The sequence below is a fragment of the Triticum aestivum genome, chromosome 4B, assembly GCF_018294505.1.
Source record: "Triticum aestivum cultivar Chinese Spring chromosome 4B, IWGSC CS RefSeq v2.1, whole genome shotgun sequence".
Lineage (NCBI taxonomy): Eukaryota > Viridiplantae > Streptophyta > Magnoliopsida > Poales > Poaceae > Triticum > Triticum aestivum.
The window spans coordinates 94917187-94934304 of record NC_057804.1 but is presented as its reverse complement, the minus strand read 5'-3'; the positions used below and the strand labels follow the sequence as shown (position 1 = coordinate 94934304).

Below are 17118 nucleotides of genomic sequence, written 5' to 3'. Positions count from 1 at the left end.
GCACATGACATGGACGCAGAAAAGACCTGTATTTGTTTTTGGAAGAGGTGCATGTTTTTTGTCATTTCATTCGAACAAAAACTTTGCAAAAAAAGTAGTACATTATGTAACATCTTTTTTGTAGTCCTTACCTGTGTGGTCCCATAGCCTGCACTCGCACTCATATGTTTCTCCCACGGGGCCTGCAACCACCTGGAACGCGTGCTGAGCCCACACAGACAGTTTTTGCGGGTGGTTGTAGTGCACCAGGTACTTTGTGGGCTCTTCCATCTCTGTCGCTGTGAAGAGAGTGCTCAGCTTTAGCCTATCTCTGATCTCGCTGTACACAGCTCGTGTGTACAACTTTGCCATCTGGGTGTCAAACCCATAGAAGGTCAGTGTGTTTTGTTCCTTCTGCAGATGCAAGAATGATGACCAAATTGTTAGTTTTCTCGCAGGAAAAACTTCTAATAAAGTTTTTACTTTAGTAAGCATGTAATTTGTTGTCTTACGACAAGTGATAGAGCTATACCCGGTTACCCATTGTCTCCTGGTTCTCTGTCTACCTCCTGGTTTTGACGCAGGAGTTTACCTGGCTGACAAAACGGTGTAGGTTATGTCTCTCATTTACGTAGTTCTTCTTGAGCACATAGTTCATGCTCTCACTTTGCTGTGTCGATGTCATTTTGGCGCAGAAAATTTCTTTGAAGTAGGCTGATATCCATTTCTCACGCTTGTTCCACATGCCCACCATTGTGGCATCATCGTGGAGGTTGTACTTATCCATGAGTCTTTTCCAGGCATCCTCAAACTCAGTTGGCATGAGGGGCCAGTTGAGAATTGATGTGAATTCATCCTTAAAGTCGTTGTGCAGGAAATACAGGTACGCGAGGTGTTCCCTGTACTTCTTCATAATGTGCCAGCGGCATAGCTTATGTAATGTGTTCTTGAAAACATCTGCGATCGCCAAAGCCATTGCCGGGCACTGGTCTGGTAATGAGAAAATAGACTCGGAGTGGTCAGCAGATGGTTGTGCATATATACCAATAGAACTGACACAACATTTTTATTGTGTTACTTTCCTTTTCTTTTTTGGAAGGGGGGTGGTGGTTTGGGGTGGTTTTAGCGGGTGTACCTGTGAGGATGCATGTAGGAGCCTTCCTTCTCATGCACCTTAAAAATGTCTCAAACAACCACTTGAATGAATCTGCATCCTCATCTCTTATCAGGGCAAAACCAAAGAATGTAGTCTGTAAGTGGTTGTTAGTTCCGACAAACACCCCAAGTGGCATATGGTACTTGTTGGTCTTATATGTTGTGTCAAACGTTACACAGTCCCCGAAGTCCTGATACGCCCCTCGGCAGCTTGCGTTCGCCCATAATATGTTGTTAACTCTGTCGGACTCATCGAGTTGCATGTCACAGAAGAATTCCTTGTTTATAGCTTTCATCTCCCTAAAGAAGTTGACAGTCTTTAGGACATCGTCCACATCATCAATCCTTGAATTCTTTGCTTTCCTGCATATTAAAAGTTCATTGAAAAATGCGTGTTGAACTGGCGCCAGGTCATGCGTTGCATGATATGTTTGTACTGACAGAGGAAAAAATACGTAGGCGGTTTATGGGAGGAGAACAAGATTGTACTTACAGGTTAATCAGGTCTTTGGCATTCATTTCGAGGAAGTAGCTACCAGGGTTATCACCGCCCAGAATGCTCATGATTTGCGCGTGTTCAATGCCTTTGAACTGCAGGTACTTGACGTACTCCAAGATTGTTTTGTCAAAGTTTTTGTGAGAGTGCAAGAAGACAAGCATTTCTGCGGTGAGCTGTAGCCTGTGGTTGTGTTCCCAGACTATCTCTTTTACGACAAATGTTCCATCCTTTTCCTTCTTCAGCCCCATTTTAGCCCCGCAGTTAGTTCTGGCTGTCGTCTTGTTACACTGTCTATTTGCTTCAGACACCTTTGATTCATAAACTCCATGGCACGTGCAATAAAGGTAGGCTCTGGTCTTAAACTTGGGGCCTTCCCTGACAGCAAAACCAGTGTGCTTCGCATATACGTTGTAGAAGTTCTTACTTTCTTTGAACGTTTCAAACCTCATCTCTAGCCGTGGCAGAACATAAGCTTCAATGTCAGGTGGCTGCACACAACAGTGACCAAACAAAAATGTTAGATGGGGTGGTCACAGCACCATGGTATGGACTGTGCTTTGTATTTTTTTCTATATGGATACTTACATGTGTATAGCTCTACGCTGCCTCTGGTGTTTGTTGTTCTCCCTGGTTTATGGGCGCCGGTGGTGTCACCCTTGGCACATGCAGCAATGCATCTCTTGGAGGGAGCAACGATGACGAAGATCTCCGTCTCTCGTTGTACGGCCGTCTCTCCTCAGATTCATTGTGATGTTGCTCCTGTCTATATGGCTCATATCTTGTACTTTTGAACCTGCTAGAGTGGTCAAAATTTCTGTCTTTTTGACCTGGTCTTCCCGTCGCAACTGCTTTTGCAGCACGGATGATTGATGTTGACGGAGCGACTGGTGGAAGCCTTCTTGCAACCCATCCACGGCTTCCTATCCTTGGCTTTTTGCATGCGCTGGGGAAGGAAAACAATTGTTGTTGGTGATATTGTTGGCCTTGTTGCAACCCAGCAATGGCAAAGCTTGCATTCCCAGACATTGTTGTTTGCTGTATAGAAGGACCTGTCCGTGCTTCTGATGATTGCGGTGTATCTTCAAATCTGCCTGTACTGTTGAAATATCCAGGCGGTATTTCTGGTGTTACCCAACCAGGTGGTGCCCTATATCTGTTTTGCTCATGAAACGCTTGCTGTGTGCGCTGCCTTTCATGCTTCTGCAAACAACATTCAAAAGTTTTAGGGATTAATGTGGTTTCATTTTCAGTCGAACTGATGAACATTCATGTTCAAACACGGATGTACTGATGTACTGGTTTTTTAGCACTGTTTTGTAAACTGGACATTGAACTCATGCATGACTTCTCTTTTGTTCTTCTATAACTTATGCAACTACACTAGAAGTACTCCTAGTTTATGTATCATTGAACTTACTGTGTAACTGTGGCACTCTCTTGTCACTATCTACTTGGACTGATGCACAAGTTTAAGTTTTTTTTTAACTTGAACTGAAGATAGCATATTAGATGCACTGACAGTAACCTCGACATGCTAATCGTGCATCAATGCATCTACATTACAAGTACTGCCAGTTTATGTATCATTGAACTTACTGTGTAACAACTTTATAATTTTTTCCAGTAACAGTTTTTTTACTTGTTCGAATTGACGCAACTAGATGACTTGTACTCTTAGAAATAACAACATACAACTTTTCAGTGGTAGCTGAACCTTAGTACTATCTACTTGGACTGATGCACAAGTTTAAGTTTTTTTTACTTGAACTGAAGCTAGCATATTAGACGTACTGACACTAATCTCGACATGCTAATCGTGCATCAAATGTCAGGGGTGTCAATGAACTGATGCTAGCATTTGCAATGTACTGATGCAGCACACAATTTTGTACTCATGAACCTAATAGTGTAACATGTAGGCAGAGCATAGCAGCACAGATAAACTGATGAACTGATAAATTGACAGAAACGTGGTACATATCTTCATTCAAACCCAGATCTCAAAAACTTGTGTTACTAGTAATTTGTGTGGGAAGGATTCATCACCTGCATCTTGTTGGATGTGACTCCATCTTCGTTTCGTTGGCGGCGTATTGGCAACAACTTGGAAGGCGGAGCCATTGTTGTTGGGGAGACGACCGTGCTTGTGGTGGAGCTCTATCGACGAGGTCCGTCGAGGGATGGCGCCCGGCGGCGGGGAGGTGCGCGGGGAAGCTCCTGCACCAGGCGGCGGGTAGGCGAGCGGGGAGGCTCCTGCACCAGACGGAGGGAGGCGTGCAGGGAGGCTCCGGCGCCCAGCGGAGGGGAAGCGCGCGGGGAGGCTTCGCCACCCGGCGGCTGGGAGGTGCGCGAGGATGCTCCGGCACCGGACGAGGCGACCGATGGTGGGGGCGGTCGGGCCGGCGGCATGGCTAGATGGCGGCGCGTCGGGGGGAGTGGTGGCTGTAGATCGGGGGTCGGTGGTGCAAACTCGCCGTCGACGGGTCACGGCACCGCGGGCTCCCTCGCTCCGGCTGCCGCCGTCGCTCGCTCGCCCGCGACGGCTGCCTTCGGCGGTAGGAAGCGGGTCGGATTGGGGTTGGGTCAGTCGTGGACGCGTCGCTCCTTATAGGGGGCGAGGGTAACAGAATAATATTTTGTTACCGATAACAGAATAGTCCAGCCCTATATATATATATATATATATATATATATATGACAAATGTTTCCTACAAACAGTGGTAGTTACCACCACTTGCGTTTTGTATGTTGTATGTAGTATCTATCGAAACCGAGAGTATGTACGTGTAGCATGTAGTATATAATAATGATTAGGTAGTATATATACTAATTTTTAGGTAGTATATACCATGTTTTGAGTATGATCTTTTTTACGTACAAATATGTACGTATTTCACAAACATAACAAAAACTATGGGCTCATATACAATTTTTTCATGTAACCTGCTTTCAAATATCTTAAATATAGTATATGAACATATTTAAAATAATAAAATAGTATATATAATACCACATGGTAGTATATGAGATATGTGGGGTAACTACCACCGGGTGGTAGGATGAAACAACATTCACTTATAGCTATGTCTTCAAGTTGCATTTTTCTGCCCTAAGTGAATGTGATCGAACCCTTACCACGTCTGTGCTCATCTCTCCCACTCTCTCTAAATCTTCGTATGCATTCTATTGACACATGTCAATGTCTTCACATGGTCCTTGTCAGTCGAAGATTTTGAGACCAATATTAAAAATATTTTCTATCCTTATCCGTTTTCGGCTGTCGCCACAGAAAATGGAACGACTTCCCGCCCAAATTGATGTAGTGGGCTAGTGGGGTTAATGTGTGGTAGTAAAAATTGTGCATCAATCCCACCCGTCAAGCACATACGAAGTGCCAGGGGAAAACAATAATTTCACCCAGGTCGAACCCCTCCTTATAAATACTTCACCACACGGTCATTTATTGCTTTTACACTAGTCGCTCTCATCACCTTCAAACCCTAGCGCCGTCGCATGGATTCATCTTCACCCGAGAAGAAGCACTTCGCAGCCGCAACTTCTCCGCTGGTGTACTCACGTAGGCCGCGAATATCTTCACCCTGCCGCCACCACCACTGTTTTCCATCGCCAACTTAGGGTGTGGAAGATTGGACTGCTTCGCTTCTCCGCCTCATCGAGTTGTTCATCATCTGTTCATTGCGTGGTAATTAAAATCACATTTTTACCGCTTGTTTGATCCGATAAAATTTTCAATATCTTCAGAAAGTGTTATTAATTATACTTCCACTTATTCTTCTCATATCACACAAAGCTTTTCATTTGTGTTACATGACTCGTATGATTCCTCACTTGTACTTATTCATGAATTCGTACAAATCTGGACCCAACTTCTCACACTAAGTGAATATCTTTGCAATATGGGGTCATTATCCTTGTAACAGCCTGGTTTTTGGCCCTTTTCTTTTTTCCTTTAATTTATTTGATGTCTGCTCTGTTTTTCTTTTTGGAGTGGATCTGTGGACTTGAAACATGGGAGCTCATCATTTCTTCTTCTCCCAAGTGGTTCCTCATGCTCAAACTCACCCCAAGGTCATGCCATGTCCATCCTAGCCCACCTCTCAAATTCTTTTTCTTGGGGAACATTCCTTTTCTATTAAAGGAATAACCTCATTTGCCCTAGGTTGTGAAGCAACCTATATTTCTGTCCATCCAAAAATTCCCAATCAATTCTCATACTTTTTTTTGGGTCATATATTGCTCAAATATGCCCAAACATTTCCTTGGCCAGTTCAAAAATATATTCCTCCCATATTCATTCTTCTATTCTGCCCTAAATGGCATTTTGTGAAGGAAGTGCCATTTATCTTATCTTATTTGCTCCCAAACTTTTTGGGCATTCTTTTATATCCAAATCATTTCCTCATGCCATAAGTCAACTTCATTTGCCTAGCCAATCTTCCCCAGCAATTTTTCAAAGTTTCTATCAAACAGAAGCCATTGTTAAGAAAGTACTAGCTAGGAGTATCCAAATGAGTTGAAATTTTTCATGACTGCGCTCATATCATTACCTTCCTCTAAATTTCAACTCCATCCCTTCGTCTATGTGAGCGTAGGATCAAATATTTGTTTTTGGCAATATTTTTAGGTTCTGAAGCAGGTATATTTTATATTGCTTCATTAATTCTGAGAAATTACCAGATCATGCTCCTACCCAAATAACATCTCTCCACCAAGTTTGACACCATTTCATCAAGCCATTTTCCCACAAATATTATTGCAAGTTTCTAGTCAGTGAGGATGTTTGTGAAACAAGTACCATTTTGGCAAGTCCATTTGGTGTGAAATTTTACTGCATCTTCATATGGCCAAATAACCCTGCCTTGCCAAGTTTCAGCTCAAGTGGACTCTTCATGTGAGTGCCTCATCCAAATCCCTTTTTCGGACCTAATATGCACTTACAAAGCAACTATGTTGTTTTGTGCTCCTCTTCTCCTCAAATTTAGCAGGATTATAGTCCTTTCTTAGTTAATCACCCCAGACAACAACTTTGGCTCCAATCAATTCCCTGTTGATCACCACTGGGCAGCCAAGTTTGCTACAACAAACTTCAGATGATCACTACCATCTAACCATAGCACCCCAGGTCAAGACATAGCCTCATAAATGCTCCATATTGGAAGGAGATAATGCTAGACACAGTTTCCCTACCTCTAGTGACCTCTATTTGCCTTGTGTCATGGTGACTATTATTGGGGAACGTAGTAATTTCAAAAAAATTCCTATGCACACGCAAGATCATGGTGATGTATAGCAACAAGCTAGCGAGGAGAGTGTCCACGTACCCTCGTAGACCAAAAGCAGAAGCGTTAGCACAATGCGGTTGATGTAGTCGTACGTCTTCACAATCCGACCGATCCAAGTACCGAACGTACGACACCTCCGAGTTCAGCACGCGTTCAGCTCGATGACGTCTCGCGAACTCCGATCCAGCAGAGCTTCACGGGAGAGTTTCTTCAGCACGACAGCATGGTGACAGTGATGATGTTGCTACCGACGCAGGGCTTCGCCTAAGCATCGCTATGATATGATCGAGGTGGAATATGGTGGAGGGGGCACTGCACACGGATGGAATAGATCAATAGATCAACTTGTGTCTATGAGGTGCCCCTTGCCTCAGTATATAAAGGAGGAGAGGAGGGGAGGGGCCGTCCCTCTCTATGGCGCGCCCTGGGGAGTCCTACTCCCACCGGGAGTAGGATTCCCCCCTTCCATGTAGTAGGAGTAGGAGTCAAGGAAAGGGAAAAGAGAAGAGAAGGAAGGAGGGGGCGCACCCCCCTCTCTCTTTCCTCTAAAGCCCAATAAGGCCCATATACTCCCCGGCGAATTCTCGTAACTCTCTGGTACTCCGATAAATACCCGAATCATTCGAAACCTTTCCGATGTCCGAATATAGTCGTCCAATATATCGATCTTTACGTCTCGACCATTTCGATACTCCTCGTCATGTCCCTGATCTCATCCGGGACTCCGAACTACCTTCGGTACATCAAAACACATAACTCATAATATAAATCGTCACCGAACGTTAAGCATGCGGACCCTACGGGTTCGAGAACTATGTAGACATGACCGAGACACGTCTCCGGTCAATAACCAATAGCGGAACCTGGATGCTCATATTGGCTCCTACATATTCTACGAATATCTTTATCTAGGGATGGCAATGGGTAGGGTATGGGCGGGTACGAACTTTTTGTGCCCAAACCCATACCCAAATCTTTTTTCTATACCCACCCATTTCAATATCCATGGGCACAAATTGGTACCCATGCCCATACCCATCGGGTATCTTATATCCAATGGATATCTGATGTGTACAATATATAACATTGGCGTAATAAAGGTAAGGCAAGAAAATTGCCTAAAACTAAAGTTAGGTACTCGGCCATCACAATCTGGTTTGCACTTACATCAAAATTTCACAATGACGATTGACACACAAATGTCTTAATCTCCATTGAAAAACAGAGTCAAGTTTGTAAACTTGCAATGCTAATTACTATAGGTTTACCCCGTTATTATAAAGTTATTATTTATTTCCTTATTTCATGATAAATGTTTATTATTCATGATAAATGTTTATTATTCCCGCAACTAACTCATTAGTCACATTGCTTGCAAGGCTTATAGTGATGTGCATTACCGAGAGTGTCCAGAGGTACCTCTCTGACAATCGGAGTGATAAATCATAATCTTGAAATACACCAACTCAACAAGTAACTTCAGAGACACCTGTAGAGAACCTTTATAATCACCCAGTTACGTTGTGACGTTTGGTAGCACACAAAGTGTTCCTCTGGTAAACGGGAGTTGCATAATCTCATAGTCATAGGAACATGTATAAGTCACGAAGCAAGCAATAGCAACATACTAAACGATCAAGTGCTAAGCTAACGGAATGAGTCAAGTCAATCACATCATTCTCCTAATGATGTGATCCCGTTAATCAAATGACAACTCATGTCTATGGTTAGGAAACTTAACCATCTTTGATTAACGAGCTAGTCAAGTAGAGGCATCCTAGTGACACTATGTTTGTCTATGTATTCACACATGTATTATGTTTCCGGTTAATACAATTCTAGCATGAATAATAAACATTTATCATGAAATAAGGAAATAAATAATAACTTTATTATTGCCTCTAGGGTATATTTTTTTCAGTCTCCCACTTGCACTAGTGTCAATAATCCAGTTCACATCACCATGTGATCTAACACCAATATCCACATCTGTATGTGGTTAACACCCATAGATCACATCGTCATGTGACCAACACCCGAAGGGTTTACTAGAGTCAATAATCTAGTTCACATGGCTATGTGATTAACACCCAAAGAGTACTAAGGTATGATCATGTTTTGCTCGTGAGAGAGTTTTAGTCAATGGGTCTGTCACATACAGAGCCGTATGTATTTTGCAAATATTCTATGTCTTCAATGCTCTACACGGTGCTACTCTAGCTAATTGCTTCTACTTTCAATATGTATCCAAATTGATACTTAGAGTCATCTGGATCGGTGTAAAAGCTTGCATCGATGTAACTCTTTACGATGAACTCTTTTATCACCCCTATCACTGAGAAATATTTCTTTAGTCCTCACTAAGGATAATTTTGACGGCTGTCCATTGATCTACTCTTAGATCGCTATTGTACCCCTTTGCCAAACTTATGGCAAGGTACACAATAGGATTGGTACACAGCACAACATACTTTATAGAACCTATGACTGAGGCATAGGGAATGACTTTTCATTCTCTTTCTATTTTCTGCCATGGTCGGGTTTTTGAGTCTTACTCAACTTCACACCTTTGCAACACAGGCAAGAATTCCTTCTTTGACTGTTTCATTTTGAACTACTTCAAAATCTTATCAAGGTATGTACTCATTGAAAAATCTTATCAACCGTCTTGATCTATCTCTATAGATCTTGATGCTCAATGTGTAAGCAGCTTCACCAAGGTCTTTCTTTGAAAAACTCCTTTCAAACACTCCTTTATGCTTTCCAGAAAATTCTACATCATTTTTGATCAACAATATGTCATTCACATATACTTATCAGAAAGGTTGTAGTGCTCCCACTCACTTTTTTGTAAATACAGGACTTTCCAAAAGTCTGTATCACTACTGGAATCAGGGATTTTGCCGTCTGCCAGTTCTTTGCCGTCTGCTTGCGGACGACAAAGAAAGTCTTTGCCATCAGCTACCAAACAACAGACGGCAAAGAACTGGCAGACGGCAAAGAAGGTCTTTGCCATCTGTCATTTCTTTGCCGTCTGCTAGCAGATGGCAAAGATTTTTTGCCATCTGCCAGCGGAAGGCAAAGAGGTGTCAGCATATGCCAGTACACTGCAACGATTCATCCCCTCTTTGCCGTCTACTGGCGGACGACAAAGATTCTTTGCCATCTGCTGGCGGACGGCAAAGAGGGGGCTATCTTTTTTTTTGCGGGTAAAAGAAAACCGTTGCCCCCACCTTCTCTATCTCTATCCCCTCTCTCTCCGCTCCTGCCCCACAGCCGAGCGCCGCCCGACCCCGCCTCCCTCGACCCCGCGCCATTGCGCCACCTCGCCTCCGCCCGCCGGTGCGCGCTGCCACCTTACCGGACCCCAGGAGCCCCGCCGCCTCGCGCTGCCGCCTACGCTGCATCGCGCGCCGCCCCGCCGCGGAAGCCTCGTCGCTTGTCGCCCCGACCTCGAGATCCGCCGCCGCCATGGGAGCCGAGCACCAAGCTCCTCTGCGCCCCACCCGCGTCCCCGCGTCGCCACCGCCACCCCACGCTACCTCGCGTCCGGATCCGGTCGCGGGAGGTCCCTCTCCCCCGATGCACCTCCGCCTCTCCCTCTCCTCATCTTCTCCCAATGCGTCGCTGCCGCTGCCTCCGCCTATCCCCATCTTCTCCCGCCCAGCCACCGCCTCTCGGCTCTGGCGCTGTGCTGCAGGGCGTCAGAGTGGTCGCGGGACTATGATGGGGCGTGCCTGCAAATGCGCATGTCCTATAGCCACGCCGCGTGCATCTTCCTCTTCCTCCTGCAGCGGGCCGACTGCAGCCTCGCCGGCGCCCTCGGCCTCCTCAGGATCCCCATCTAGCACAAGGTTATCTTCTCTTCTGTCTCCGTGCTTGTGGTTCCCTTCCAGAATTTGTGCCATACATATTGGGCTGACAGTGCTTGTTCTGCTTGTGTTCTTACCATCTTGCCTCTGCTTCCATTGTCTCTACAGGTTTATGTGGACGGCACCACAACCATGCCCACCCACGAAAGGAAAGCGAACATGAAGGAATTCTTCTACGGTACTAAACAAATGTCCTGCAGAAACTGAAAAGTGAATAAGGCCTTTGCGGTTTGGACCTGTGAACTGAAAATTTTCCATTGTCTATCTGTCTACCACAGCCATGACATTTCCCTTCCTTCTGCAACTGGAACACGGGATCAGCGGCATCGACGACCCGAGGCAGAGGGCGGTGTGCTCGGAGTTGTACAGGAGGAGAGACGGCAAGGGGGAGGGTAGTACGAGGCTGGTCTCTGAGGTCGACGCCGAGATAGAAGAGGAGTGTGGGATCTGCATGGAGTTAAACAGCAGGGCTGTGCTGCATCCACGATAAGTGCATCGATTGCTACCGCCAATGGTGAGTGAGAACAAGAACCTGACCCTCGCGTATTTTTGTTTTGTTTTGTTTCTCTGCCATGTTTGTTCAGTTCAACTTCAACCAATGAGATGCTCAATGGGAACTCCCTGGGTTATCTCTACTCTACTGTACTGAGTTGAATGAATGTCAATAGTAGCACATGATGCAGAATCTGGCGTTGAATGAATGCTTCTCGTCATGGTCGCTGCCGTGTGGAGGCTGCTCCCGCTCCCCTGCTCCTTGCGTCGTCGTGGCTGCTGCCGGTGGAGCACGGGATGCTGCTGGCCATTGGCCCACCCCCAGTCTGTTTCTTCTCCAACTCCTTGTGTCACTCTTGGTTCGATCTTTAGGGCTGGAGCAACATAGTTCCTGTAGGTGGGTTAGCGTCTTGGCTGGATTGTTTGATGTGGCCTGTTTGCCTGTTCAGGTATGCCAACAGCTTGACGAACATGTCTATATGCGTGTAAGCAATTAAACCTGGGGAGAGGAGTTAGTTTGCAAGTTATAATTCTGTTTTATCTTACACGTGAGGATTAGAAATGCTCTTGTACACTGGTTTTCCCTTGCTGTACATCACTAAACTTGGTTCAGTTAAAAACTGCAGTGCCTGACAGTTCTGGACAGCAAGCTTCTATCTAAAAAATGAGTTAGCTATGCTTAGAATTTAGAGTTGGCCCCTTTACATAAGTTTTAGATAAAGTCCCAAGGTTTCCGTAGAGTACTTATTTGCTTCGTTTGGATGTACGGTTTGAGAGCAGCCATCATTTTAGTTTTCTGTCCCGAAATTTATGTTCCTGGGGTGCAGAATTTGTTGTATGGCAGTTTAGGCCATGCTAGAGGTTTAATTAAATTAAAGTCACAACACAAAAATTGTAGAGGATATTCTGCAGATGCTTAAACATATATTATTTGTTAGATTTCATGTTATACACTAAATCCTATGGAATTATTAAGATGACTGTACTATGTTGGACAGAATTTTACGTTTGACTTGGTGATTGTAACTAGACTTATACTCTAAGATTTTGTCATCGTTGATGATATGAGGACTTATAATGTGATAACGTACGTATGAGCTGGGGTCTTGTGCGTAGGAGCGCCACTAAATTATATATTCTTATGTGTTGAGACCATGCTTTGCTGTGACTGAGATATATGCTTGATGACAAGTGTGGGTACTTCGAGTTCGGAACCGTTTGCCTCACAATTTGTGCCCCGCGGTTGAGGCAAGTTCACAACGGGATAATGACTTGCATAATCTCTACATTCCATTTTTATTTATGATATCTTCCATGTCAATGATGTTTATTATGATGGCGATGACGATGACCATGATATGTTGATTCAAGTACTATGCTTGCGTTTGCATACTTGCACTCATGATGATAGTGAATGAAGGCGTGCACTACCTTGGTGGGAACATTGAGACCTTCATTGTTGGGTTGCGACCTACTTTGGAGGCAACCTCCACATATTGGAGTGAGTGGATGTCGACGGGCGTCCACTCAAGCTATACCGGTATACGCAATGAAATGAGATGAGCATGTAGGCATGTAGGGCACCATTATATGTGTTGAACACTAATGAGTGTATGGTGTTAACCGAGTCTTGGTATATTGATATGAGTACTGTTTATTATTCCTTTATGAACTTGCTGAGTCTTTGTACTCATCCTTGTTGCTTATATGTTTTAGGTAAATCTTGACGACGACATGCATGGGAGTCTTGGGAGTAGCATCCTCCTCGCCGCACGGGCCTCCTACTCGCTGCACGGGCCTCCTCCTTGCCAGAGTGACGCCCCTCGCCGGAGTAGCGCCAGCCAAGCCCATCGGCCACCAGGTGCGTCCTTGGATCAGTTTCCTACAGGCAGCATGTTGTTCCTACTCCTCTACTTACTACAGCAGCACAATGTTCTTCTGTATTGCAATAGAGTAGGAGTATTTGCTAGAGTATCTAGGACGTACAACTATGGTTAATTGCTTTATGTATACATGCATGGATCTGTCATAACTTTACACTAATTTAAGATTGTCTTGATCTGAAGTGCTGGCTCCTACAACATTGCATTTCACCAAGTGAAATGCTACATTTCTACTCCTAACTCATTCTCTCTTTCTTAGTGTTTTTGTTATGCAGGTTGGAAGAAAAGAAGAAGATCCAGAGAAGATCTTAGTAATAAGATAGTTTTGACTTTGTGAAACTTGCTACCTATGGATGAAACTGTGTAATATTGATGGAACTATGTATATGTATGGATGAAACTTGCTACTATTGGTAATATGTGTTGGATATATATGTGTTCATGACTATTGGTAATATGTGTTGGATATGTTATATTGGTGATACATGTGTGTGTGTGTGTGTGAGAGAGAGAGAGAGAGAGAGAGAGAGAGAGAGAGAGATTTTATGTGAAAACGAATTGATATAAGAAGAAACAGAATTAAATGGGGCAATATAGGCTCTTTGCCATCTGCCAGCAGACAGCAAAGAAGCCATGCCCTTTGCAATCCGCGGCGGACGGCAAAGGCCCGCCGTTAACCACCTAACGGAGTAACAGTGCATTTATTGCCGTCCGCTGCTGATAGCAAAGGCCCCTTTGCCGTCAGCCGCCAGAAGCAGACGGCAACGTAGCTCTTTGCCGTCCCCTACTTTGCCGTCCCCTTTTGCCGTCCGCGGCGGACGGCAAAGACCTTTGCCGTCCGCCATCCATGCCTTTGCCGTCCGTCGTGGCAGATGGCAAAGTAGCTGATTCCTGTAGTGTATAAAACCATATGATTTGATCAACTCATCAAAGCGTATATTCCAACTCCGAGATGCTTGCACCAGTTCATTGATGGATCGCTGGAGCTTGCATATTTTGTTAGCACCTTTAAGATTGACAAAACCTTCTGGTTGTATCATATACAACATTTCTTTAAGAAATATCCATTCAAGGAATGCAGTTTTGACATCCATTTGCCAGATTTCATAAAATGTGGCAATTGCTAACATGATTCAGACAGACTTAAGCATCGTTATGAGTGCAAAAATTGCATCGTATTCAACATCTTGAACTTGTCGAAAACCTTTCGCAACAAGTCGAGCTTTGTAGATAGTAACACTACTATCAGTGTCCGTCTTCCTCTTGAAGATCCAATTATTTAACATGGCTTGCTGATCATCAAGCAAGTCAACCAAAGTCCATACTTTGTTCTCATACATGGATCCTATCTCAGATTTTATGGCCTCAAGCCATTTCGCGGAATCTAGGCTCATCATCGCTTCCTCATAGTTCGTAGGCTCATCATGGTCTAGTAACATGACTTCCAGAATAGGATTACCGTACCACTCTGGTGCGGACCGTACTCTGGAAGACCTACGAGGTTCTGCAGTAATTTGATCTGAAGTTTCATGATCATCATCATTAGCTTCCTCACTCATTGGTGTAGGAATCACTAGAACTGATTTCTGTGGTGAACTACTTTCCAATTCGGGAGAAGGTACAATTACCTCATCAAGTTCTACTTTCCTCCCACTCACTTCTTTCGAGAGAAACTCCTTCTCTAGAAAGGATCCATTCTTAGCAACGAATATCTTGCCTTTGGATCTGTGATAGAAGGTGTACCCAACAGTTTCTTTTTGGGTATCCAATGAAGACGCACTTCTCCGATTTGGGTTCGAGCTTATCAGGTTGAAATTTTTTCACATAAGCATTGCAACCCCAAACTTTTTAAGAAACGACAACTTTGGTTTCTTGCCAAACCACAGTTCATAAGGCGTCGTCTCAACGGATTTTGATGGTGCCCTATTTAGAGTGAATGCAGCTGTCTCTAATGTTTAACCCCAAAACGATAGTGATTAATCGGTAAGATACATCATAGATCGCACCATATCCAATAAAGTGCGGTTATGACGTTCGGACACACCATTATGCTGTGGTGTTCCATGTGGCGTGAGCTGTGAAACTATTCCACATTGTTTTTAAATGAAGGCCATACTCGTAACTCAAATATTCTCCTCTACGATCAGATTGTAGAAACTTTATTTTCTTGTTATGATGATTCTCCACTTCACTCTGAAATTCTTTGAACCTTTCAAATGTTCTAGACTTGTGCTTCATTAAGTAGATATACTCATATCTGCTCAAATCATCTATGAAGGCCAGAAAATAACGATACCCGCCACGAGCATCAACACTCACTGGACTGCATACATCGGTATGTATTATTTCCAACAAGTCAGTAGATTGTTCCATTGTTCCGGAGAACGGAGTTTTAGTCATCTTGCCCAAAAGTCACGGTTCGCAAGCATCAAATGATTCATAACCAAGTGATTCCAAAAATCCATCTTTATGGAGTTTCTTCATGCGCTTTACACCGATATGACCCAAATGGCAGTGCCACAAATAAGTTGCACTATCATTATCAACTTTGCATCTTTTGGCATCAATATTATGAATATGTGTATCACTACGATCGAGATCCAACAAACTATTTTCATTGGGTGTATGACCATCGAAGGTTTTATTCATGTAAACAGAACAACAATTATTCTCTAACTTTAAATGAATAACCGTATTGCAATAAACATGATCAAATCATATTAATGCTCAACACAAATGCCAAATAACATTTATTTAGGTTTAACACTAATCTCAAAAATATAGGGAGTGTGCGATGATGATCATATCAATCTTGGAACCACTTCCAACACACATCATCACTTCACCCTCAACTAGTCTTTGTTTATTCTGTAAGTCCTGTTTTGAGTTACTAATCTTAGCAACCGAACAAGTATAAAATACCCAGGGGTTACTATAAACACTAGTAAGGTACACATCAATAACATGTATATCAAATATACCCTTGTTCACTTTGCCATCCTTCTTATCCGCCAAATATTCAGGGCATTTCCACTTCCAGTGACCATTTCCTTAGCAGTACAAGCACTCAGTTTCAAGCTTTGGTCCAGCTTTGGGCTTCTTCGCGGGAGTGACAACTTGCTTGCCATTCTACATGAAGTTCCCTTTCTTTCCCTTTCCCTTTTTCTTGAAACTAGTGGTCTTGTTAATCATCAACACTTGATGCTCTTTCTTGATTTCTACCTTCATCGATTTTATCATCATGAAAAGCTCGGGAAACGTTTTCGTCATCCCTTGCATACTATAGTTCATCACAAAGTTCCAGTAACTTGGCGATGGTGACTAGAGAACTCTGTCAATCACTATCTTATCTGGAAGATTAACTCCCACTTGATTCAAGCGATTGTAGTACCCAGACAATCTGAGCACATGCTCACTGCTTGAGCTATTCTCCTCCATCTTTTAGCTATAGAACTTGTTGGAGACTTCATATCTCTCAACTCAGGTATTTGCTTGAAATATTAACTTCAATTCCTGAAACATCTCATATGATCCATGACGTTCAAAATGTCTTTGAAGTCCCGATTCTAAGCCGTTAAGCATGGTGCACTAAACTATAAAGTAGTCATCATATTGAGCTAGCCAAACGTTCATAACGTCTGCATCTGCTCCTGCAATAGGTCTGTCACCTAGCGATGCATCAAGGACATAATTCTTTTGTGCAGCAGTGAGGATAAACCTCAGATCACGGACCAAGTGCGCATCATTGCTACTAACATCTTTCAACATAGTTTTTCTCTAGGAACATATAAAAAACATAGGGAAGCTATAACGCGAGCTATTGATCTACAACATAATTTGCAAAATACTATTAGGACTAAGTTCATGATAAATTAAAGTTCAATTAATCATATTACTTAAGAACTCCCACTTAGATAGACATCCCTCTAATCATC

General features: G+C 43.5%; 1 pseudogene; it reads left to right on the top strand.

Moving 5' to 3' along the window:
* The window catches only part of LOC123089996 (uncharacterized), a 47085-nt pseudogene extending 33649 nt beyond the window's left edge, over positions 1-13436 (top strand).
* The last annotated feature ends 3682 nt before the right edge of the window (positions 13437-17118 follow it).